Source organism: Lontra canadensis, unplaced genomic scaffold (assembly GCF_010015895.1).
Source record: "Lontra canadensis isolate GAN:19392208 unplaced genomic scaffold, GSC_riverotter_1.0 scaffold40, whole genome shotgun sequence".
In the NCBI taxonomy this organism is placed as follows: Eukaryota; Metazoa; Chordata; class Mammalia; order Carnivora; family Mustelidae; genus Lontra; species Lontra canadensis.
In genome coordinates, this window is record NW_022631034.1 from 5084938 (window position 1) to 5108767 (window position 23830).

At 36.9% G+C, this 23830-nt stretch overlaps 1 long non-coding RNA gene across 1 annotated transcript; it reads left to right on the forward strand.

Annotated features, from left to right (window-relative positions):
• The first annotated feature begins 6917 nt into the window (after positions 1–6917).
• Positions 6918–23444, forward strand: LOC116875099. Its single transcript, XR_004384129.1, has 3 exons — positions 6918–7006; positions 12052–12105; positions 23388–23444. It is a non-coding gene; the product is annotated as an uncharacterized LOC116875099 (long non-coding RNA).
• Positions 23445–23830: the final 386 nt, after the last annotated feature.

The window sequence follows — 23830 nt, forward strand, 5'->3', positions numbered from 1 at the left end:
AATGAAATGTGATTTTACTGGTTCATCTAATTAAGATTCACTCCTGCTACTTTAACAGTAGTGGAAAAAAAAGGCAAACTAGTCTTCTTTTCCTGTTTTGAAGGGATAGTTCATTTTTATTCAACAATTTTAAAATTTCTAAGTTGAGTTAAATGTGCAAAGTATTTTAAACTATCAGTGCTGAACTGATACCATCATCAATAGACAGCAGTTAACAGTACCTTGATAATAACAGTAATAAATAAAACCCAATTTGAATTAATTCTGGTAGTCATGTCATGGTGCACATGTCTGTGGGGGCTGCCCTCTTTATCTGGAAGAAAAAAACTAACACTGAGCACCAGTCTTCCAACAAATAGTTGATCTATTATCAGTAAAGAGTGATTATCTCAGTGAAGCACAAAACCATTACCTTAAACAGAGTAAGGCAGTCAGATACCTGTTTCCCATTACAGAAGGAAGATGCGAAGGCAATAGGGTCTACAGTAAGACATTGGTGATGGCAAAACCAACTTGACATGGGTGGAAAATCGATGGCAAACAATTTGAAAATTTGGAAATCAGAATGTTAACTACTTATTTATGTGATTGGTATGGAAATAAGCTTTTCTTTTTTAATCATTTTCACCTGTGAATTCTTTTACTCATTCGTTCTTTTTTTTTTTTTTTTTCAACAAATATGAAGCCTCATTATGGGCTAGCTATTGAGCTGGATGCTATAGGAGTTGCAGAAACAAATGAGACACAGGTTATCCTCAAAGTGTTTTTAACTTGGGGAAGCGATAATTCATGTGCAAGAATGACTGTAACACAAGGCAAGTAACAAGTATATAAAATATAGGAGACAATGATATTCATTCTTTTTTCCCTTTCTCTCTCCTTATCTTGCTCTTCCTTCCCCCTACCTTTTCCTTTCCATTGATACTTGCATACATAATGTGTAGAAGTTTTGTGAACAAGTAGAAAATATCAGGTCTCCACTACCAACTCTGGGTGTGAACATGGGTGTTAGAATTTAAGGAGCGGCAAAGAGAGCAGGGTCTTTGAATTTATAGGAAATACTGTTTCCCAATATAACGAGATGTGACTTTTTTTTGCAGGTAAAATTACAGAGATAAGCTGAGATAAGGCAAAATGAACAAAGGTAGAGCCAGTAGTGTGTTAGAGCTAACTCACATTCATGAGGTATGTTTGTCAAGTATTTAGGAATTTTGTGAGCCAAATGTTAAGCTATAAGTAACTTAAAATCAGCCATGGCGGAAATATTTATATCATAGAAAGAGGTAAATGCTACAAATCATGACACAATACAAAACAAAACAAAAACAGTAAGTTGCTTTATCAGCCCACCAATGGAAATGACAACTCCAAAATTTCTTCAGTTTCCTAGTGGGCAAAACTATGGGTATTGTATGTGTGAGCTTTAAGAGCATCAAAGGGAAGTAATACCATAATTAAGGATAAACCAGGGACTGCAGAGCTGTCTGGGAGTGTCCAACGACCAGGAAGCTTGTAGAGCTGAGAAGAATAGAGGAGAACCTCCACCTCTCTGATCATCAGGAGTAGGCCTGGGGTGTCTGGGTGGCTCAGATGGTTGAGCACCTGCCTTCAGCTAAGGTCATGATCTCCAGGTCCTAGGATAGAGCCCCAGCCGGGAATCCTGGCTCTGCCAGGAGTCTGCTTCTACTTCTACCTCTACCTCTGCCTCTCCCACTGCTTGTACTCTCTCTCTCTCTCTCTATCTCTCTCCTTCTCTCAAATACATAAATAAATATCAAGAAGAAAAAAAAAAGAGTAGGCCAAAAAACCATTAGATGAGTGGATAGCAGACATTTGGGTAAAGAGGATTTTCACTCCCTAGGCCAGCCATAAATATGCTAATATTTGCCATGGTGCTTCCTGTTTGATAAGTCTCTTACTGAGAGAAGGCCTGGTCCAGAAAAGTGGCCTGTTGTACCCTATTATTATACAATGTGGACTTGACATATCATAAACAATACTTATGTCTTGTTTGTTTATTTATTTATTTATTTATTTATTTATAACTATACACTTGTACATATCCAGACATGGTAATAAACACTTAAATGATACAGGAAGGCACAAAAACAAAAATGAAAGTTCTTGCTTTCTAACTTCAATAAGATGCTTCAGTTTCATCCCGGGTTCTGCGACTGTTAAAATGCAATCAGCCACACTCCCCAGGGGACTTAGTTCCTTTTGTTAAAAAATAGCAATAAAGATAAAATCTAGGGGCTAGAAGTAAAGATTTCAGTATTTTATATGAAGATTGGGGGATGCAGCATGCTAGTGAAGCCACTTGAGGTACAGAGCGGAAAATATTTCTTTTTAAAGAAAAGATAACAGTTTTATGATGATTTTGAATATAACCAAATTTTTATCTTAGCCCTAATTATGAGACTTTTTAAAAAATGATTTTATTTATGTATTTGACAGAGAGTGATCACAAGTAGTCAGAGAGAGATATCACAAGTAAGCAGAGAGAGGGGGAAGCAGGCTCCCTGCTGAGCAGAGAGCCTGATGCGGGGCTCTAGCCCAAGACCCTGAGATCATGACCTGAGCCAAAGGCAGAGGCTTAACCCACTGAGCCACCCAGGTGCCCCCTAATATGAGACTTTTAAACCTAATTTCTTCTTTCTCCAGTAGTTTTAATGTAACTTTTGCCTTACCAAGAAATATTTTGTCTCCTGTATTTTGAAATCTTTTCTTACTCTATCTTTATACCATGCCTCAAGTGCCCTAGAATGGTTACCCAAACAACTCTTTTTATCATTGTACAGGACAAACTATATGAGAAGTAAAAGAAACTCTACCCCATATCCTGAAAAATTATAAATAATTTCTTTATAATTTCATGTGGAATTCTATATAATTAGAAGATATCAGGAATAAAAGGGACAAGTCTGAAATTTTGCCTTAAATTAGCCTTTAACTTATTTTCATGAATACTTTATATATATATTTATACTAAAATATATACATACATATATAGATATAGATATAGATTTATCTTCTCTGTGGTATTGGATTACCATGGATCTATACAAGCACTATTAGTTTAATATTATTGTATCAGCCTAATTTTTCAATTAAAGAATGTCAGCACATCTAAATAAATGCCAAGAATCCTCAGAATGTTTTCAAACCTAAAAAGTTAAAGTGGAAAAATTTCTGCAGGTAACCACTACCTGGTTTCACAGGACTCAACTCAAAATAGACAACAGCATATTGTATTATAACAAATTTCATATTCAATATTTAAATATTCTATAATTCTTTTACTAATAATTCCAGAAATTTTTGGCCCATTCCTAATCTTTTCATTTTCACAATTTATCAGGTTTCAGTCACATGAAGTTTCAATTCAAATATCCTTTCCAATACATACGTACATGTAACCATGCATGGGTATGTACTTATACACCATGGTGGTGCACGTACCCATGCACAAACACACATATTCTAAATTGTTAATTTGTATTAATTGAATAATTCTTCCAAGATAAAACCCAATTGGCCTTATTCTTGTAACTTGGTAAATTTAGCTCCAAGTGATCTCTAAACGTAGAATATGGTTTCCCAAAATCTTGACTGGCTGATGAGGCATTGGGTTCCTGATCTTGGCTTTGATCAGAAATTTGTTCTTAAGATTCTGTGGTTTATTTTAAATGCTTCACCACCAAAGAGATTCTCAGGGAGTTAAATGCTTTCAAGTTGACCCTGTAAAACTCTACTTTCTCAATTTGCTTGTCCAGTTGGCATCAGAATTCATTAGGGCTGATGCAGCCATTTCAGGGCCCTATGTGATCCTACCAGTTCCTCTAAAGGTCACGTACACAAAAGACTACTGACCTTACTTTCAGGTTTCTGAGGCAATTTGTGTTCTGTTGTACCAATATTCAATATGTGGCAGTTCCCCTGCTTATTCCTCTCCCATATGCCTTTTTTTTTTCCAGTATTTTATTTATTTGTCAGAGACAGAAAGAAAGCACAAGTGGGGGAGCAGCAGGCAGAGGGAGAAGCAGGCTCCCTGCTGAGCTCCATCCGGTGTGGGACTCCCAGTGTGGGACTCCATCCCAGGACCCTGGGATCATGACCTGAGACAAAGGCAGACACTTAACTACTGAGCCACCCAGACATCCCTCCTCTCCCATATTCCTCATATCAGAATTCATGATATTTTATTAACTTGATCCATTTTTAAATTCCCTTGTTTAATATATTATCCCTTTAGCTCAGTATTATCCATTTGTTAACCCCTCCTGTTCAGTGTAAGTAGGAAATTTCAGTTTAGATGGAAGGGTCTGAGAAATTGACATCTGTATGTTCATTTCCAGGATGATACATGATTCCTAACAATACTGAATTGTAATGTTAACATGAGTCATCTAAAAAGGACAAATAATTTATTCTCCCTGATAGAACTGTATTTAGAAGAGATGATACTCTTAGACGGGGCCCAGCTGAGATGAGGAGGAGGCCGGCAATGCACTTGTTTTCTGTACATCTACAAATCTTGGGGAAATAATTTCCTTTTATCTTTTCATTCATTTTTTTAATAGGCGGTTTTCTGACTCACAATGTAAGGCTGCCATTTTTTAATAGAAAAGGGGGTGGATATTCCTTCCTACAATAGGAGGTGAAAGAATGTTTTAAAACCGGGGTTGGCAAATTTACGGACAGGAGGCCAAATTTGGCCTGCAGCCTGTTTTTGTATGGCCCATGAGGCAAACATGGATTTTACATTTTTAAAGAGTTACACACACGTACACACAGAAGAATATGCAACAGGGATCATGTTTGGCCTGCAAAACCTAAAATATTTAATATCTGGCCTTATATAGAAAATGTTTATAGACCTGTTTTAAAATACCTGTAATAAAATGGCAATTTACAATATTTTCTACATGACAGGTACCTGAGATTTTATATGTTTTAACTCCTTGAAGTCTCATAGGATCCTTAAGTGTATTGAGAATTGAAATATTGTCCCCATTTTGGAAATGAGAAAACCGAGGTGTGAAAGGTTAATATCACGTATCTTGTAAGGGTTGGAGAGAAGACTACACAAAGGCAGCTGGGCACTAGAGATTGTATTTGTAACCATTACATTGCACCACCTCTGAATGGGATTTGACATTTGTTGTTTAGGTTTTGTTTTAGGAAGGGGGAGGATGTGTGCGCGCGAATGTATCCCACTCCCGATATCACTCAGTGGTTAGTCAAAATAGAACAGTGGTGTGATTGGGAGAACATTGTTTACACACAAGGCAAAGTATCCAGGTTCCCTTAAGGATGTAAAGGGCACAGCGACTGCTCATGAACTATACAATGCTGCAAACACAGCAATGTTGGTGATACCGATAATACTACTTGATCTGGGTGATGACTCTTCAGGGCACTAAGCTTGACATACAGTGGTTTTATACCTTCTTGGTCCCTTACGCCTGCTCTCTCAAGAGATTTGTGCCATGCGCCTGGCTGCCCAGCATTTGAAATTACTGTAATTGGCAACCCTCCCAAAGCATTCCTCAGTGCTATTGCAAGACTGCAGAGATTAAAGGTAAACTCGAGGCTTGCCACCCTATTGGCAGGTCAGGCTTCAGGGCTGCCTGGAGCTTATCTCGGCAATGGCCAGTTTGCTCTGCTTTCTAGGAGCTTTTCTTCTCTTACTTTTGCTCTCTCTACTCTCAACTCGGTGAGAGGTTTTGATGTATTATGAGAAGAGTTCTGTCTCTATTGCAGTTTTCTCCTATGCATATCCTGAGTTCTGGAGCCCTCAATTATTATTTCTTCATTGATTTGATTTGACTTCCTTTGGTTTTGCAGGTATGCGTTAAAATCTTTAGCTTGCCATTATATTCTCAATACCTTTATAAATTTATTCCTTTTATAGTTTTATAGCATTATTTTAAGAGGACTTTGGGAGGAGAGGAGAAGTACATACGTACCAACCCCACCATTTTGAACTAGAACTTATCAAAATTTATGTGGCAAGAAAAATGCATTTGGGGATACGCTGATAGGTTTCCTTTCACTTTATGCTTTACTGCATTTCTTCTCTTATATTTTGAGAACTTCCCCATCAGTCCTGAAATGATAAAAATTAAAGAATCAAAGAAGCACTTTTTTTATTATAAGTTCAGAAATCTATGGTGTAAAACAGGGAACATTTGGATGGTTAACATTATTTTCCTGTCTCTAGGCCAGATAAGGAATGGGAATGCAATAGGAAGGGAAAGAAAAGGGGGCTATGTGCACTGGTGAGATGTCAGCATCAAGAGGTCGCCATGCTCCATCCAAGCCAGAACTTTCTGTGAGTATTTCCTGGGAGATGTCAGAGACTGGGACTGCTTCAGGACATCGTCTAGTCTCCATTCCAGTGGATGGCAGCAGAGAAAAAGGTCTTTTTGTTCTTGTTGGTGATGATCACCCACTGACAGCAGTCCCCATGGTGCTTGTTTCTCTTCCAGAAGGGTTGAAGCCTTGAGATTCTGCTTAGCCTTCAATCGATCCAGTCAGTATGAACAGCCTCACTTTCATGGCCTGGGATGGTTTAAGCCAAAATAGTAAGTAAAGAGGGTGGTTCCAGATTTCCCAGTGAGGAAATGGTGGAAATGATATTTATCAGTCAGGGGCCTGGCAGGAAAGAGTTAATACACTTAGCTGGATAATTTTAGAAGAGTTTAATGATATTTTTGAAGGTTTGGACAGGTTTAGGAGCATCAGTAAAGGTCGCACAATACCCCGTAGCTAGCTACAATAGGTTTACCTTCAGAAGACCTGAAGGTCACAGGGAGGGAGTGGCTTCCAGAACCTGGAGGTGGTTTCTGTTTGGAGAGGGATTGAAAGAAAAAAAAAATTTTTTTAAAAACCCAGCCTTTCTCAAGCTTATTTGGCTAATCTTTTTTCTTTCATGTAATATCTGTTACCATCTTGTGGATCTTTGGGAGATGCTGGTATGGATATATTCTCACCTAATGAGGTAAACGAAATGATTTCTCTTGACAGTATTCCCGATTTTATGGTTCTATGAAATTTTTAGAATTGGACCTGTCATCCAAAAAGGCCAATTTAAAAAACAGCCTTAGCTAAACTCTCTGTTTCAGGGTTGTTATTCTACGTTTTATAGCTGCTCTTTAGTGGGGAGTAAGGAACTGTGTCAAAGATTCATTCTTAATGAAGCAATTTTCTAATTTTATATTATCTTTTGGGTTTCATATTTACCTATGGTTTTCTGAAAACTTGTGATTTAGAGGAAAACTTAGAATATATTACTAAATACTTGGCTGTGGTGGTGCTTCAGTTATGCCAAGATCTGAAAATGTGTAATAATTTCATAAATATCTTTGAACAACAGTACCGTGCAGCATTAATAGGGGAGGATAATTCATTTTTATTTCACTGGGCATACTTCAGCATGTGACTTTATGCAAACTAAATTGTGTTAAGTTCAAGTGGGAATTGAGGATCAAGATTTTGGCTTTTCCAGGTTTTGTGACTAGATTCAAAATAATAATCCATGGAAAGAGGGGAATCAGAGGCTCTTTTGGCCCCAGTACTGCTATTTATTATTAATATCTGAATTTTCGACAGACAGAGTTGATTTAAAATCCTTCAGTATGTCTTTTTCACTGTCTAGTAGTCTGAACAAGAAGTTTTATCTTTTGTATTTTTTGTTTTGTTTTCTAAATATTAAATTCCTCCCTTCCTTCCTTCTAAATATTAAATTCTAAGTTCATTTAAGAGGGACAACAGTCTATATCTTCACTGATCCTTGTTAAGTAAGTGATACATCTAATGTGTTGGGCATCCAGAACTCTGAGAAGAATGGACTTTGTTCTTTTCTATGACTGTAGGAAATAGAACTTTGCTTACTTATCTTAGTCCATAATATGTGTGATATCTAAGGATTTGTGACATCTTAGACCAAAGGGTACAGGATTACATGGCTCTGATGAGACCAATTCTCTGACACATGGACTGTGTCTTTTATAGAGAGAAATGATCACTGTTTAAGGGTAAGACAGTGTTAACAGGAGAAATAGTGTAATGTAATGTTATTAAAAAGCATCCTTAGTCGGGGGTGGGGGGGGTGTTACTAACTTTCATGATGTAAATATTTCTATAATGGCCACTTTCAAATTAGGAACATGATGTCATTGAACATGACCTTGGAAAAAGATGTGCAATGGCCCTCTATTACATAGGGTTCCACCATGCAAATATAGAAAGATGTACAAAAACTCAAGAGCACTGATAATAGTAAAGTCAGTTAAATAATGAGGAAGTATTGTGTTTTGACTATCACCTTTGTTTTTAGATAATTTAGTTAATTGTAAATTAATATAATTTGATTTTTACTAATGGCTATGTTTAACAACCAACTCGAAAAAGTCCTAAAATTTTAATAATTGGCTTTTGTGAACCAGTACCAGGTGTCTCCCCTACATCATTGGATAAGAGTATAAGATTTAAAGTTAGATAGTTCTGAATTTGATTCCTTGCTCTGCCACTTACAAGCTGTGTAGCCATGTGAAATTTGTATTTCTTTTTTAAGCCTTCATTTTCATGAATGAAAAGTAAGAGTAAAAATTATATCTACTTTGCATAGTTGTTGTGAGGATTAAATAAAATGATAGCTCCTCCTCCCTTGGAAAGAAGGGCCCCATGGCTAAAACTTTCACATGGTCCCTGTTAGAACTATGATCACAAAGCATTTTTTTTTTTTTAAGTGAGAGAAAGCTATTAAGAGGAATACGCTCAGTTCCACCTAGTGATGTGATTTGCATAATTAAATGGAAGATAGGCAGACCTCTTAAAGGATTCAGACTGTACTATTGCCGAGAATGAATACTTTTCCTTGGGATATGTGTAGTTGCATTCCAGCAGACATTCCTCTGCTTCTCGTGGTAAGATTACAAAGAAGATCCTGTTTTTTAGGGAGTTTGGACAGTGCTGCAGGGTTTGGGAGACCCATAGACTAAAGCCTCTTCTCCGATTCCTCCTTTACAGATTCTATATAAGAGAAGGAAGATTCTCCCTTTTACAGATGGTAAAAATGGGTGGAGATTTACATAGGTGACCTCAGAAAAGGAAGAGGGTGACTTAGGAGATAGGCATAAATCTGGCAAAGAACCAAGAGTGTTATGAACACGAAGATCTCGGTAGCAGCTTTATATTCTTGAAGTCACTCAGACTCAGTAAGTTTTGTGATCTTTCATTATGGTCTGTTTCACTGAGAAATATTTTCTTTTAATACTGTTTAACAAAAAATTTGTTGTTTTTCAATGGCTTCCAATAACTTTACAATGACATAGAGCATGAAATTGAAAGAATGTGACTCAAATTCTGAAAATAAGATAAAATGATCAAACGATTGTAGATCCCAGCTTGTCTATTCTAAGACTAAAAGGTTGTATCTATTGTTTTGTTTAAGCCATTTTTAACAAGACAGTCATTACAACAGACATGTTTCCAGAGCAGATGTATATAATGAGAACCCTTGAAAGTCACAAAGACTCCACAGAGCACAAGAAATCTATATTTACGTATTTGAGTTACAAAAAGTAAATCAATTACAAATGCCTCTACTCTAATGTCTTGAATAACAGATAAGAAAGAAAGAACATTCAGTATTATTTTAAAGAGCTTAACAAAAGTAATTAGGATTATTAAATTTTTAAGTGAAAGACTTTTGCCGTTCAGAGTTCACAATAAAGATTGGCTTTCTTCAAACTGCTAAATTTGATTCATGAACAGTAGGGGAATGTTAAGATGAATGAAAAGTACATGAGACATATCTGAAACAGTTTTAGAAGAATTAACTGTAGTAATAGGAAAACGTGTAAAAAATGAAATGGTAAACAAAATTAAAAAAAAAAAGACACCAAATATTAGTTCATTTTTTAAGCTTCTAAATGACACAAAACACTGATTAAATTAGTAATTATTAGGCCCTCCCAGTTTAACAATAACAAAAAAAACCCCTGATGAATATTTTTAAACTTTTTTGCCCAGTGAAAGCCACCTAGATATTGTGACTTTAAATTAAAAATGAAATAAAATGAGTTCTGGAAAATGGTAACTATCTGCTGAAAAACATTAGCAATAAATTGTATGACAATGCCCCTGTTATGAAAGGTGGGGACAAAGGGCTGCAAACACTCTTTGAAAACTTTAATAAGTAAGCAGAATATGTGCCATGCCAGCTCATTTCTTTAATCTTTTCAGAGAAAAAGCTGCTGTGACAGTAACTGAAACTGTTGACTACTCAAGTATTTTGCAACAGCTATGTTTTCTTTTCAGATTCATCTCATAGAGTATTTTAAACAATGAGATATATAAACGCATATGCAACTTATATTTTCATTAAAAAATCTCAAAGTAACAAAAGGATTGTTCCACTACAAAGTTGCTTGAACCTTGTGTGATAGATATAATGACCATTTAAGGATCTAAAGTATTCTTTTTCTACGAGTTGGAATATATAAAGTTTGTTGAAAAAGCTGATGAATTTACACCATTTTGACTGCTCTTCTGAAGATATTTTGGAATGTTTCAATAAAACAAGTAGGAATGTATAGCTTCCTGATTTGGAAGTATATAAAAAGTATCATTTTGTCATCTTTACATTTTCTTTTAGAATTGAGAGAAAATACAGATGCAAGGTAATACAACCTGACTCAGATGCAGTGGAATTGAGTGATGACGTTAATAAAAATTATTCCAACAATGAGACGCAAACAGTAGTACCAAAAATTCATCAGGTGACACCAACATTCAGTAAGAGGAAGAGACGAAGTTCAAGGAAAAGTACTGAATAGGTTCTTTGATTGTTTGATATCCAATTAAGGAAGAGGGATAAATCATGTGAACACAACAGGGAAAGATGTTTTAGATGAAATCCTGGAAAACAGAAAAGTAATAGCATTTATGAAACTTTATTACATCAACAGGAAACTGGAAAACAAGCTGTGGATTCAAAGGAAAGTGGAAATACTTGAAATCCTACAGCTCATATGGAAAATAAACTAGCTAGAATACTTCCAAATTTTACAGTAATCCAAAAACCTTATATAATGTGACCACTTTTACTGTTTTCAAAAATTTCTTTTTCATATATGAAGCTGAAATAAATTTTTTCTAGCATTAAAAGCAATGCAATCAGTCATGCTAGGAGAAATACTGAATTATCTGTTCTCTCTAGAGAATACAATATTTTAAATTTTTCATTATACAAAGAAGTGATAAAAAATGTGCAGCCAAAAGATATAAATGAAATCCATTACTATGAGATGTGTCATGTAGGTGATCAATTATGTGTGTTAATTATTATGGGCTTTGTGGTATTTGCCAGTCTTTTAAATTTTTCAGTTTGTTGTGATGTCTTATTTAGAATAAGATTACATATTAACTTTCATACTTAACAATGTATCTGTAATTTTGTATTAGTTTGTGGAAGGTCTAAGTTTAGACCATAGCAAACCTGTCCCTGACCTTGCTTATACGCCGGGCACAGGGAGAGGGGGAAGTTGTTTACACTGTAAGGACCTCTTTGCTGGGGCTAAGGGAGAGGAGAGGCATCACACCAAGGCCACTAATCTAGGTATTCCTGGTGTTGATTTGCAGCAATACTCTGTACTAAAACCTTGGCTCTGGAATCAGACTGGGTTTGATAACAGATAAGATACCATCTAAGATAGTGATACAGCTTAATGGCTATGCAAACTTGAGCAATTCTGCTTTGTCTTTTTCTTTTGAAAATGAGGATAGTAATATATCTCTTCCCTCAGTTTTTGTGAGGATAAAATACTCTGAGGAGCTCAATATATATTTAAATAAGTGAGAGACAAATAATGAATACGAACAACAGAATGCAGAATATAGCAAAAATTCAGGAAGGCGGAACTCTAGGAGAAATAAGAACCAAAGAGAAAGTCATGATAAGAGGGCAGTGAGAAAAGATTTGGAGGAAGATTTGGCCTTAAGCAGAAATCCCATATTCATGGAATTCTTCATTTCAAACAGCTGAAGGACGTTGACTGCTCCTATTCTGATGAAGCCTCTGAAACTAGGGTGGTGGTAAGTATGTAATTATAAATTTCTAAGTCTGTTGATTCTTGAGTTCTTTGCAACATAGCTATCCTCTTCATATGGATTCTCTCCTTCCCCACCAGCATGGCTACACAGGGAAAATAAACCTTCATTCTCAGAGGAAAGAGAGCCTTTCCTCTACATTCCCTCCAGCATGGGAGAGAGCACTGGCAATCAGCCAGTAGCCTAGAAGCTTTGCTGGGACCTTTTGGAAATAGGGATATAGTTGCTCCAAAACACCCAGCACTGGAAGGGCCCATGACTAGCCCAGCTATGGACTGAATGTTTGTGTTTCCTCATATTCATATGTTGAGATTGGAATCCTCAGTGTGATGGTATTTGGAGATGGGGCCTTTGGGAGGTGATTCAGTCATGAAGCAGAGCCCCTAACAATGGGATTGGTGCCCTACAAGAAGGATCAGGAGGGAGCTTGCTTCCTCCTCCTGCTCTTCCCTGTGGGGGGATACGGTGAGAAGGCAGCCATCTGCAAACCATTTGCAAACAAGATACTTGATCTGCTGGCAGCCTGGTCTTGGACTTCTTAGCCTCTCAGAACTGTGGCAAATATATTTGTGTTGCTCCAGACATCCACTATATGGAGTCTTGTTACAGCTGCCTGAACTGACAAAGGGCTCTCTCTTGGCCAGAGCCTGTATTAGGCTTTGTGCAGCCCTTTTGCTAGGAAAGCAGCACCCCACCTGTCTTCAAACCACTCCTGCCAACCATAATAACGAAGTGACAACTAAAATGATTGCGACACAGTGACTTGACTGTTCAGGTGCCTCATCTGGTTCCACAGATACCGTGCCCACTTTTTCTCAGGACAGCCTCCTCTGACACAGTGAGAAAGTGGAAGATTTTGATGCCTGCCGAGTTATTCACGTGGGAGATTTTCCTCAGAGGTGTGTGCTCCTCTCAAAACCCACTTCTCGTGAGTGGCTGTCACCATTTTTGTTGTTCAACTTCTTGAGCACTTATTATGTGCCAGGTACTGTTCTAGGTGTTTGAAATACATTGATGAGAAAAACAAAATACTGCAAATGAAATTTTGATTTGGTGTATATTTGGTAGATACTTTCTAAGTATTTTTTTTTAAATCTTTGCCAAATTTGTAACTTCCCACATTCACATCCATACTGCCTTGGTATTAAATTATGCATTCATGTTATTTCTCATATTGCCTTTTAACGGAAATATGTCTAATCAGAATAAACACAGTTATAAGTACGAATGACTTCTGTGTATAAGACACCTGTTTTCAGGGATGGATATGCTTTAAATTATTCTTAGATTATATAACCATGTGACACAGACATGGCACACTCCATGATTCGCTGGAGATTTGTTCTATTTAAGGGTCAACTAATGATACTTGGAAACATGCAGTGATTCCGGATATTACATTTTGTCTAATGCTCTGTTCCTTATCAGTGACCATTACTTTCAGGTTAGTGGATTCTCAGCCTCCAGGCAAAACTTAAAGAAAAAAAAAAAAACAAGAAATGTTGGTTTATACTTTGCTCCAGGCTCATACCAGAGAAGTCTGGAAAATTGCAATTTTCTTAATCAGGTTGAAAAAAAAATATGTAAGCAGAAATAACGCGGCTATGGTTAATTATAAAACTTATATTGCTATTAAAAAAGTTTCCTTCAGAGTTTTAGAAACCGGGGCATATATCTGAGAGAAGGAAAAAACAGGGACTACCATGAAATTAACAAAATGGGACATAATTTTGCAATTGAGATAATCTTCTGAGTTCTTTGTATTGTGGCTATACTTGGGTATGAGAAATAATTATGATTTCATATGTGAAAATTTCTGCAGACTCTTGAAATCCACATGGGAGATGGCCTAACAGAGCTATAGATCAGGAAAACGTGTACACATATCTTGTCTTGAACTCAGGAAAATATTTGATAAAGTGTCTCCATATTGTCCCTAAGCTGGAAAAATGTGAGTGGAATGAGGTATAGTTAAGTGAATCTTCACAACCATACTCACTTGGTCTGTGTGACTATTGATGTTCAGCAAATGTTTGTGGAGTGAAATTGACATGAAGTGATCAATGTTCATCTGTATGGCACTCCATTTCTAAACCCTATTCTATCACAGAAGTGTGAAGGTTTCCAGGACCTTCCTGAGAATCTAACGCCCTTTACTTCCCTGTCTGTAAACTAATGATACAATGGTGATTCTGGTTGGTGGTGATGATGATAACGATGATGATGGCAGCTAATGTACGGTGTACTCGGCACTCTATCAGGAATTAACATCAGGAACTAATGTCTGGCATCCATCTGATCAGGGTACACGTCCCAATTCCATTGCTCACTAGTTGGGTGACCCTAAATGAGTTAATTACCATCACTAAATCTGAGTTTCTTCATTTGTCACTTGATTAAATGGAGATAAACATGCTAGTGCTTTCTCTTATTGACAGAATAAAATTCAAATTTTTAAAAATGGCCTAAAGCCCAGACCTACATTATCTGACTCCTCTCTACCCACACAAACTCATTCTAATCTCTCGTGGGCTTACTTCAGAGTGGTCTGTTTTCTCTTTTTCAAGCAAGCCAAAGACCTTTCCACTTGAGTCCTTTGCACTGTCATATGACAGTTACATCCCCATGTTTATTCAAGTTCACCTCTTCCCAGAAGCCTTTACTGCCCACCTTATCAAAAGTAGCCCTCTGCTCCCCATCACCCTCATCATCTAGTCATTCTCTCTGACCTTATGTATCAAAATGGATACATTACTTGTTATAATTACCTTCTTAACATTTTTGGGGTCTCATTGTTTGCTTGTTTATAGCTGATTTCCTCTACTAGAAAATAAGCTTCATCAAGGTGGGCTAGAGTGTGTGTTGTTTGCTAATCTAGTTCTAGCAGCTGGCACAGTACTTGACCCAATTAGGTGGTCCAAAAATGGAGCTGTATGCATAAGTGAAAGAGTAAGTGCTTCATAGGTTGTTAAGAAGGTTAAATGCATAGCGTCTGGCAGAAAACAAGTGATGAATTGATATTTCCTAATGTTATTATTACTAATGATACCGAGATAGAAATGGGCTTTTGTAAAGACTGCCGTCTAGAGAGGAAAATATGGGTGTATAATATATTAACCAACCACTATAAGCCAAGTACTAGAATGAGAGTATTGCATGAATAGGGCTTTTGTAACATGGGGACATGCAGATATGCACAGGAAATCCTTACTGAACTCTTGTTTTTACATGAATGTTCTTAAAGAATGTGGCCTAAGAATAAGAGAAGCATGAGGATAGAGAGTGGAGGGAATGACAATCCTCCTCATTAGATTTAACATTTTGTCACTTTAGAGGTAATAGTCTGCCATGCAAGATAGTAAGCTGGTGCAGGAGTAATCTGGTGCAGGCCAAGGCTGTGTGCTCTATCTGTTGACTTTCTCATCTGCTTCATCATTGCTACTCAGTGTTTAACATATCCTGGTGTAGATCATGTTCATACTTTCACGACCTTCTCCACTCCTCCCTAGTACTGATTTCAGAGAGGGATTTATGAGGTTTAGCTCTCCCCTAGTCCTCCTCAAGGCATCTCCAACACTACCCCCCATTAAATTCATTCAAGTGAAGGCATGACCCTGTTACACAACTGAAGCTTCAAGACCAGTCCTCCAGCTTCCCCCTTCTAATGTGTTTGCTGCCCCTACATAGACATTTGGGGCTGCTACATCCCTCTTTACTCTTTCCTCTGCTCATGCCCTATAATCACTCTCCCCAATTCTACAGATTATACGTTTATCTTCTTAGAATGTTCTATATCTGCATCCCTTCTCCCCTCACCAGCTTTCAGTAATTACACGTTTATTTTTAGGAAACACAACCCCTCCTATTAGAAATTCTTCGGAGCACAGTTGTGGAGATAAGACTGACCTCTGAAATTTTATGATTAGAACCACAACGTTTCCATATTGATAAATTATAGATACAGCAAGGCAGTTTCTTTTCCCACCAGGATTTCTGTTTGGGAATACTAAAACTGCCAAACAGTGAGAGAGAGAGAGACAACACGATCATTTTTTTCGTGGTTGATTTTTCACATCAGGGATATTTGCTGGCACAGGTTGAAAAAAGAACATTAATTTTATTTTAAACTGAGGAAATACAAAACGCAATATCTTCGTGTTAGGTAGAGAATTTATTATTGTGAGGGATGGGTCTGGTGAGTCATCACCGAGTAATTTCAGTTTGTTGATTTTATAGATGCACAAGTTCAAAGACCAGATCATGCCCATCAAGTTTGATGGTACACTAATGACAGTTACCCTTCTGGTAATACTATCACTGAACTAACAAAGAGGAGCAAAGCTTCCACTACTGAACCTCTCTGAGGGCATATCAGGCCCCTGGTAAGCGAACAGGGAGAGAAGGAACTGTGTCTGGCTGGATGGATAATGATTACAATTGACTAACTTTTAGAAGGAACAAATCAACAGCAACATTTTGCCTCTTCAGATTATCAGGCAATAGATTTCCTGTGAGCGTCATTTTCAGAGAATCTCTTGCCCTGAGCTGTAAAAAGAAGCCTCAAAGAAAATCCCACAAAAATTAATGTGTGCTGCCAGAAGAGATTTCAGGATGGTAGTGGTCATCATCATAAACAACAACAACCACCACAATAATAATAGTTGCAACAGTGTATGGGACTGACAACATATATATAATGGCAATATAAAAACAGGCAGTATCAGAGAAAATAAAGAGCCAGAGATGGTGGCTAGGAATTACTTAATACCTAATGAATGTTTTTATGCTTATTTTATCTACTCATACAGCAAACTAAGAAGATAATAAGCAAATAGCAGAGTTGAAGTTTGAAAAAAAATCAGTTTGGCCTTAGGGCCTATGCTCTCAACTAACTGTACTCTATCATTCTGTATAATATAATATAATATAATATATCATAACATAATACGGCTACAGCACAGTGTCTTATAGTTGTCTCTTGTCCTGTTCATATGTGTATTTTCACCAATTTGTAAGCTCCATAAGAATGGGGACTGGGTCTGTCTAGTTTACCATGGAGTTCCCAGAAGCTAGCCTACTGTTAAGTACATAAGTATCCAAAAATGTTTATTGAATGACTAGTGTTAACCAGAAAAATTGAAACAAATTAAGTACTTTTGGACTTAAATACTGAAGGAGGAAATGAATATAACGCTATTGTTATATTTGATAAACTCAAACAAATCCAGGACCCAAACAAATCATTCTCATTTTCTATTATCGTGTGCTATATTGTTAGAAAGCAAGATTAACAAGGATATCATTGCCAATGGCAGGCAAAAGGCAGTGGACTCAGATGAGGAACAAAAGAGAAGAATTTTCTCAAAAGCTTTTACTACTTGCCCACCACTTTCCGAAAAGGCTTGAGATATAGCTTGGCATGGCAGGAATCCCTGAATCCTGAAAATGTGCTCCATTTTAATTACAATTTTACTTATAAGAGTATAATCAACTAGACTGAGACATGAAGTACAAATTCCTCTTGGATCTTAGTCCCCCATACTCTTCTCCTAAAGAAAAGTTGTTCAGTCTGGATTAAAACAACAAACATGTTATTTACAGGCTTTGTGTCTAGGACACAACTGTGGGAGGTCTGGAAGAAGCCCATTATCTCCCAGGCTCCAAAATCTTACCAACTGACAGGTATGAATGAGGTCAATTTTATCAATACTCAGGCTCTTCATTTCTAAGCACATGTAGGAGTTTTGGTACCTCAAAATTCCACCATTTTGGAAATCCAGAAGAATTTTTTTTACATAGTTTTGTAAATTAGTTTAAGTGTCTATTATGCCATTTCATTTTCATTTCTACTACTGTCACTAAGGCCTCTGCTGATTCATCCCAGTTCTGATGTTCTGAATCTTTTTGGCACTATAAAATTTGTCAGTCTCCTATAAGTACAAAATATTCACATACAAGGTTAGTGGGGGTTGTTTGGGTCCCGAAATGTTAAGCTATTTAGGGAGAGATCCACTTTCTTTTCTCATTCATGATTCCTTATTTCCTCAGAGTGCATATGGCTACCAGGGTGCCAGATTGGGGTGAAATTTTATTGTCTGCCATCTCACTATGTCTTTTCTGTCATCTAATCTTCAAACCCTGTTGTGAAATTGCCATTCTAGGTTCCTTTTTCCCTTGATATGAATTCTTTCTCAGGGACTTTGCCATATTACTGTGTCATCTGGCAACATTACTTTCTCCCTCTCCCAATCCAATCCAAAAAAAAAAAAAAAGTCTGTGTATATAAATCTGAATTATTCTCACCATGTTGTGAATCAATCCCCATGTAAATCAGTGAATACAAATAATGTATAGGATGCTATCTAACTCCACATGACAGTCATGTCTGACTCTGAGCCTTGGCTCAGCTGTGACCTCATCATGTAAGATACTGTAATCAATTTTGTTCCTAAGTCCCAAGATACATCTATCAATAGCCAGATATTCTCTAGAGATTATACACACTCATTCATTGGAATTCTCCTCTTTTTAATGGAAGTGGGGAGAAGTATTCAGGGACTGTGCTAGGGTTCTATTTATATATATATATATATATATATATATATATATACACACACACACACACATTACATATTTACATACCTATGTAAATATGTAAATATATAGTGTGTGTGTGTGTGTGTGTGCGTGTGTGTGTGTGTATGAAATTTGGTTCACGCAATGTGAAGGCTGAGAAGTCCCAAGATATACAATTGGCAAACTGATGACTCTGGAAAGTCGATGGTGTACTTCCAGTCCAAATGCCAGCTAATTTGAAGTCCAGAAAGAGCCAGTGTTTCAATTTGAATCTGAAGGGAGGAAAAAAATTGATATTCCAGCTTGAAGACAGTCAGGAGGAGTTTCCTCCTATGCAAAAGAAGGTTAGCCTTTGGTTATATTCAACCTTCAACTGATTAGATGAGGTTCACCTACATAAGGGAAAACAATCTGCTTTGTTCAGTCTATAGATTCAACTGTTTATATCATCCAAAACACCCTCACAGATACACTCAAAATAATGTTTGACCAAGTATCTGGGCACCCATGGCCCAGTCAAGTTGATATATGTGATGAACCATCATAGGGATCTTTTGCCCTGATTCCCATCCTCATAAGATGTGTTTATCTACTAAATAGCTCTAGGCCTGTTCAGAAGGCAAACAAGTCCCCCAAAAGCTAGGGAAATGGAATCTTAAGCTTTGGAAAAAATGTAGAATGGAGCTTTATTGTAGAATCTCATATATAATAAACAAACAAGAAACTCAGCTGAAAAATATAGTCTCTACCAACTACCAACAATAAAAGGGAAACAGCATAATGTCAAACATTTCAGAAAGGCAGCAGCCATGGAAAGAAATAAGATTCTGGTGTGGAACAGAATTGTCCCCATCACCAAGAAGCCATTTGATAATTTTAACAGAGTTCTGAGAATTCTCATTAATTCTTCCAAATCTAGAGAGAATAAAAATCAGGAGCATGTACTTCTGTTTTCCCTCTCAAACCAGTTGGTTGACAGTATGAGACCATAGAAATGAACAAGTGCTGATTTTCTCTGAAAGAGGTGTGTTATTTAGGTCAAAACTGGGCTACGAATGACAGAAAACTGAAAGTAGTAGCTAATTAAGATATGCATATATTTCTTGCTCACATAAATGTCCCAGGAGGTGACCTTGGGCTGGGTTATGATGCTGTGTATTTTAGGCAACCTGAGGCTCATTCTCCCTTTGTGACCCACTATTTATTTTTAGATGTCATGGAAAAGAAGATGACATTCACATCCCAAGCAGGGGCTGAAGAAAAGAACAAGCATACTGCCTCAAGTGGAAAGTTCCTGAAAGCTTTTACATACTTAACTTCCATCCCATCAGCCAGAAATTGGTGACTACACTCAACAGTAAGGGAGATACAAATATGTAGTTTTTATTCTGATGAGCAGTGAGTCACCTTATGATCAGGAATTCTAGTATTTCATGAAAAAACAAATGGAGATTACAGAGAGGCAATCTCAATACTGATTTTAAAGACCAACTTGAAGTCTGAGACTACTCCCTCAGGAGTAGCATACTTAACAAATTCAATCAGAGCAGAAGCCCTGGATTATAGAAGAGGCTGGAGATCAGTTTATGTCAACTTTGATCTCTTCACCTTACCCTTTCTGCCGGTCCTCAGGTTACAGACCTGTAACCTTGGGCATAGGGCATAAACACCATTAACACCTCAAAGTACATAGGTAGTTTGGAAGAGAAAACAAACTCGTTTCTGATACTGAAAGAAGGAATAAGGAAGATATTTATAATACAGAAATGAAAAGAAATAAAATTAGAGAATTGGGATAAAACGGCTCAAGGATGAACCAATGGGGAAAAAAATGGCTTAGCATAGCTATCTAAGCAACAACAAAAAAAAAAAAAACAAACAAACTTGTTTTTAAAGATAATTTACAATGCAAAAGACTAAACCCAACTTTGAAGAAACAAAAACCCAAGGAACAGAAAGCAATTCCTCACAAGAGATTTATGCTACAAAATAACTTAAGAATATAATTAAATAAAATGAGAAATCAAGGAGAAGAAGACAGAACAGCAGAATGAGATTAAAAAAGAGGTTGCATGCTAAAGAAACAAAGTAAGGATCAAAATAATATCATTTGGAACTACCAAAGATGTCAGACTAAAATGTAGAAAATAACAGTTATTAATGACATATTTGTATGACAATCTACAAAAGCAAATAATTCAAGGTTAAACCCCTGATTGTATTTCCATTTCAAACATGACCAAAAAAGTTTTGGGGATTGAGCATCACGTATATATATCATTAGATGGAGGAGAGTGTTAACAGCTAGCCCAACAAAAACGTTTATTTATTTATTTATTTATTTATTTTTCAGTAAATTCAATTCCTTTTTTTTTTTTTTTTTAATCATCCAAGACCGAAGAGACAAGTGCGGAGTGTGAAAATAGCAGGCAGCATTGGACATTTTAAAATTTGTTTTCTACTAGCTCCGTACAAAGCATAGCTTGCTCTAGGGCTGGCCTGAGACTTGGACCACAACAAAAGCTCAGTGTGGTGAGGTGAATGCCCGTACAGACGAGACTGTTGGCAATTTACTCCATCTTCTTGGTAGCATCTGTTCCACCCACTCCCTCCTCTGCTGGTTTCCTTGAGATTGCTACAAAAGTCAGAGAAGACACATGCGTGGCTTTGAAAAGGGGTGTAAATTTTCCTACTTGCATAAACTATATTTATCGAAACTAAAACTTGGCTTGGAAAGGTATTTGTATTATGGCTAGGTCTGTTTGTCTACATTTCTTTAATTTATGCAGTATATGTTAATTACTTTTTTAATGTGAAAATATTTTGACATTGCTTTTTCTCATTTCTTTGACTTCTTGAATAATTTTATCCCAAGTCTGCCTTTGAAGCACATCTGCTCTCTGGGCTTCCAGCCTTTTATGTAGCGTATACATCCTTCAGCACTGGTGCTCAAGCCTCTTGTTCCTGAAATCTTAAAACATTTTTAGCAAATTGGAATATTATCACGGAGGTGACTTCAGGCAATCTCATTTCTGGAGGTTAATTCTGGATAATCACCTCATCTAGACATTCAAAAAAGTAAAGATACACATTCAGACTAATCAAATTTAGGCTTATTCATGTTCCAAGAACAAAACAAGGTACTTAGTTTGGAGCCGAGGCAGGTCATTCAACAAAATTGGATCTACCTGACCCTCTCAGAAGCTATATAATGTGTTTTATCTGTTGTCAGAGGATGATCAAAAAGATGCAATTGCTCTTTACATGAAGGGAAGCATCGTGTGAATTCAGATAGAACACTTCTTACCTGCTCTGCTCTTAAAATCTAAGAAAGGTACATGAGGAAGAAGATGTGTATTTGTGAACTTGGGGAATGGATTTGGGAAGGTTTCATCTCTTCAACCTAATACATGGGCAAGGTTTCTGAAATCAAGTGCAGCCACCTAGAGAGTGCCCACCCCGCAGAGGAGCCCCCTTCCCCTGTCATCATGCGGTATACACATCACGTTCCTGATCCCTGTCCTTTTCTGACAAAGCATCACTCTAATGAGCCGTTTAAGTGACTGAAGAGAAGACAAACACATAGTTCAGAAAGGCTCTTGTTCACTAATCACTTTCCCACACAGCTGATAAATTTTTACGTTTTTTAAAGCCGGTATTTCTGAAATATCTTGTTAACAGTTACTATTAGAAAATGTTCACAGGTACAATAGGAATAATGCCGCTTCTCACTGTTACTAGCTTGGTATCTGGCCTATCGAGAAATTTAAAGAAAAATGTGGGACTGCAGTGCAGATTTTTCTCAGGGTATACTGAAGCAGCCTTTGCTGTAACTGTGAAATTTTAAGAAGTATTTTCCAAGACATCTATCTTATACAGACAAGACTATTTTAAATTGGACTCATTAAATCATTTGTTGTCACAGCCAACAGCCTTGTGGAGGCTAGTTAACAAATGAAAAATGAGCCTTTTTAACTTGTTTATTTTATATGGATGCTTTCTTTATTTCGTTTTTTCCCCCCTCTGGTAGCACATTGACTTAGGGGATCTTGTTACAGTACTGCCTGACAAAAATTAAAAATGTGAAGGCTGAAAATACTGGAGACGTAATGCCCTAGTTCACATAAAATACTGGTAAAGAGGTTCCCACTCTGAGCCTATCTTCTAGTTCAGGGAAGAGAACCAATTAAAACCTCATTTACGTTGTTGAGAGGTAACACAGAATTACTTGAGAAGCACAGAATTCCTGGTACAGAAAGAAAAAAAAAATGATGGTCCTAAATTCATCTCTGAGTTTTTCCTTGGAGCCCCTATTTTGCCAGCTCAAGATTGTTTTTAACAGTATAGCTATCTTAATTTATTCACTCCTTCCGTCTTTCCTTCCTTCCTTCCTTCCTTCCTTCCTTCAGTTGTTCATCCGTCTGCTTCTAAATACCACAGTTTATGAAAGGCATTTTTTACGAGTTTATTGGCAGGTAGTGTTTTTCTTTGCTGTTGGTATAAGTTAAACTTTATTTAATTTCAGTTTATAAATATTTTCTTCTTGGTCAACGTTTAAAAAATTTTTTTCATACTACTGCTTTCTTAGCTATGGCTTAAATAAATATGTTCATTTATATATGTTTTTTGGTTTCATTTTTCATCAAGAAATCCTTTTTAAGGTTTTCTCACTTTAGTTTATTTCCTACTAGCTTTCCCTGGATGTGTTGCTGAGTCTTAAGCAAAGTAGAACGGTATTTTCTGATTAGGCCCATGCAATACTTTGTATCTTAGAGCTTACAACAGGGAAATGTTGATGATGAAAAAGGACTTTGGGAAGAGGTATATCAAAATTTGAATTTCACTTCCATCAATTTTCCTACTTGGAAAATGGAGATGACAGACTCATTAGAGGTTAATTTAAAGAGAAATGAACAAGGGGCGCCTGGGCGGCTCAGTGGGTTAAAGCCTCTGCCTTCAGCTCAGGTCATGATCTCAGGGTTCTGGGATCCAGCCCCACATCAGGCTCTCTTCTCTGCTCAGTGGGGAGCCTGCTTCCCTCTCTCTCTCTGCCTGCCTCTCTGCCTGCTTGTGATCTCTGTCTGCCAAAAAAAAAAAAAAAAAAAAAAAAAAAAAAAAAAAAAAAAAAAAAAAT